The 3,139-nt window shown below is 34.2% G+C and overlaps 1 long non-coding RNA gene across 1 annotated transcript; it reads right to left on the minus strand.

The window, feature by feature from the left end:
- Positions 1-1,019: 1,019 nt before the first annotated feature.
- Positions 1,020-2,075, minus strand: LOC104266003. Its single transcript, XR_717379.3, has 3 exons — positions 1,907-2,075; positions 1,410-1,465; positions 1,020-1,060 (listed from the first exon to the last, which is right to left on the minus strand). It is a non-coding gene; the product is annotated as an uncharacterized LOC104266003 (long non-coding RNA).
- Between the last annotated feature and the right edge of the window lie 1,064 nt (positions 2,076-3,139).

The following is a 3,139-nucleotide window of genomic DNA, read 5'->3' on the forward strand; positions in this document are numbered from 1 at the left end:
TTGGAGCAGAACTTAACCACAACAGCCATCCAATCCAAGACATTATCTGTCTTTTTATGCCAGATTTGAAATGCAACTTTTTATAGTAAAGATACAGCAGGACACACTACATCCAGAAAAGTCCTTGTTTATTTTATCTTGAATTAATTACCCGCTTTTATAGTTTCGACTGTTTTAGAACAATTTTTTTGCTGTATTTTTTTGATAATAACATTTCTTTTTTCAAATATGATTTCATATTCACTTTTGCCACAAAAACTGCCTTGATTTGTTATGTTAGATATTTCACATTTGTAAATAAATTCACATTTTCTTTCATAATTCTCTAAAATTTTATGCTTGGTAGTTTATCCAGGTTCTAATGTTTTGTAAGAGATACATTAATGTTAACGAAGAGGCATCGGCTGGAATATAAACGGTTGGGGTAAGATGGGAAACATGTACGTTTATCCCATTTTTCAAAATATTTTTTGCCGTCTAATCGTACGGTAAAATAATGAAAACATGTCCCATCCTGCCCGCCCAATTATATCACTGACGTTTATATTTAAAGCGACCAACAGGAATCAAGATTCATCTTTGGTGTAATTTTAAAGCTAATATTAATCGCACAACGCTTATTTTACACAGCGGACCTCCATTTAATATTGCAGGTGCTTTTTGATCGGGATTTATATGTAATCGGAATTTCGGCATCTTAGCGGCTATACGCTTATAAGCGTTGCTGATTCCGGTCTATGTGTCTTTTAACAGATCTTCGCTACTAATTGTTATACACGCTAAGAATAAAACACGGGCCGAAAAGATCAGCTATAACATTCATGCAACCTGTGTTTACCTAATCTATATTTTTCTGCATTGCTGACAATTTAAACAACTTATTACTGATCAGTGAGTTTAAGCAATTAATTGACGAACACACTGTTATCAGAATCGAACCTGGTATCAATCGGTTACGAATCAAGCGCCGTACTCACTAAAACGGTAACTAAATACTACAACAAAATAAGCATTTTTTTATTCTTTGTTTATTTGGTGCAAGCTCGCTCAATTTCCATTGCTAGAAAAGTAAAACACGTTTAGCTTACGGTATGTAAAGTGTAATTCGCACTAACGCTGTTCTGGTTTCAGGTATACAAAGAACATGTCAGTTAAGATTACTTAAGTAGGCTATATAATACTTTAATAATATAAGGTTACCACAATAATAATTCCAAAAGCAAAACCTTAACCAATAATCAACGTCCACTTTACAACCCCATACTTCGTGTACAAACTGACGATATATCTACTTTACCAATGAACTAATGCATCAGCATAGTTTCGAATCCGATATTACTCGGTTACGATACAAGCGTTCTTTAAAAACAATGTTTCAGAATACGATTGTAGTTTAAGCTACGTCTTACCAATTTATTGCAAATAATAGGAGTCGAACGTTTTCTTCAGTATTTCGGGAGCATCACTGATAACATAAATAGTATTAATTGCGCACAACACAGCATTTACCCAAATTTATTTAAACTTGTTATGACAAAATAAATAAATGAATGTAACTTACTTTATCCTCGCGTGGCCGGAAAACGACACTCGTTTTAATACGGGTGTTAATACACCCCCATGCCATGCTTACGAGTTGTATGTTACTTTGTGGGTGATTATTTTTTAGATTTTTTTTATGTATGGCTGATAGTTTGGACAACTCATTAGTGGAGCCGTTAGGTGTCTTATCCAATGAAAGTTTTACATAAATAACACGCCGTCAATATTACCAATGTTAATTGTCTGCCATAAAACGTTATCATGGTATAGAGCTTACGACAAGCATATACTTGTTTAAATATTACAAGTGGTATAGTAAGAGCAGCACGATACTTACATTCCTAATTCATATAAAACAACTTACTCGGAAGATTCTTGTTCAGCTTGTTTTACGTTCCATTTCGTCCAATCTATTTTGCGGAGGCTACATTCTACTTGTTGCACAGCGACAAGAAGCAGCACGAGGAAGAGAACTTTGTGATTCATAATGGTATATCTGTATTGATATGTCTGAAACGTGTGAAGTAATGCCTTTTCTTTATAGGCTCTAACCTTTTTCTCTCTATACGGTATTAAATATATTTTTCACAGAAACTGTCGCAATGAAACGCGAATGTAATTTGCCTTGTCCTCGCGTGAGCGAAAAAGATAGTCGTATAACAATGGCAATATGCTCCATACATCTCTTGTGTCTACGCGTACGAGTTACAACGTATGGATAATTTTGGCTAATTCCACACAATTAGTAGAGTATGACACTTTTCATTCTATTTTTTAGTCAAATGGTAATTGTATAAAACACGATCAGGATATTTGGATATTACGAGCTAAAGGTGTCCCATCTTCCCTCAACCTACCATATAAACCAAACGTATTTTTAACTAATTTAAGGCAGATTTCACATTTTCACGAAACCAAATTGTTTATTAACATAAAAACTAAATTTAGGGGATACAGTTAACAAAATATTGATTGGTGATTGTTGACATACAATTAGGGATGTGTTTCGTTACTCTTTAAAATTGTAAACAAACATCACATACACATTTTAAATAACTACATTACTAGTGTAATGAATAGGATTTGTATAAAATAATGATAAAGCAAGACAGTGGAGAATTACACGTCGCCGCTGTCAAACATCGGAAACAATCAAATATTTTCCAGAAAAAATCAAATGTTTCTGAGACACACAATGTTATTGCAGACAGAAAACTTTATTATGATCACGTTTCGTCTCGTCTAGGATTTCGATGACACGTAGTGGAAACAATGGCAAATTCTATTATTTATAATAATAACCATAATAAGCGCTATAGGTGACCTGAGATTTATAGACATGAGTAGCTGGCCTGCATTACAATCTCCGGTTTCTCGTTGTACGCAAGTAAGTCAATGGTCAATATGATAGAGCCAGAGCTTGCTCTCGAACATAAGTGTTGTATAGACCTTAAAGTTGATAAGACTATATTCATACGCAGAACGATACAGTTTGAGTCACGTATAAGATAGAGTAGGGTGGGGGAAGATGGGACACCTTTTCATTCAATTTTCTCTATGAATTCTGAAAACCGTATCCTCACGACTCCCATAGTAC

The sequence above is a fragment of the Ciona intestinalis genome, unplaced genomic scaffold (genome assembly GCF_000224145.3).
Source record: "Ciona intestinalis unplaced genomic scaffold, KH HT000730.1, whole genome shotgun sequence".
Taxonomy (NCBI): Eukaryota; Metazoa; Chordata; class Ascidiacea; order Phlebobranchia; family Cionidae; genus Ciona; species Ciona intestinalis.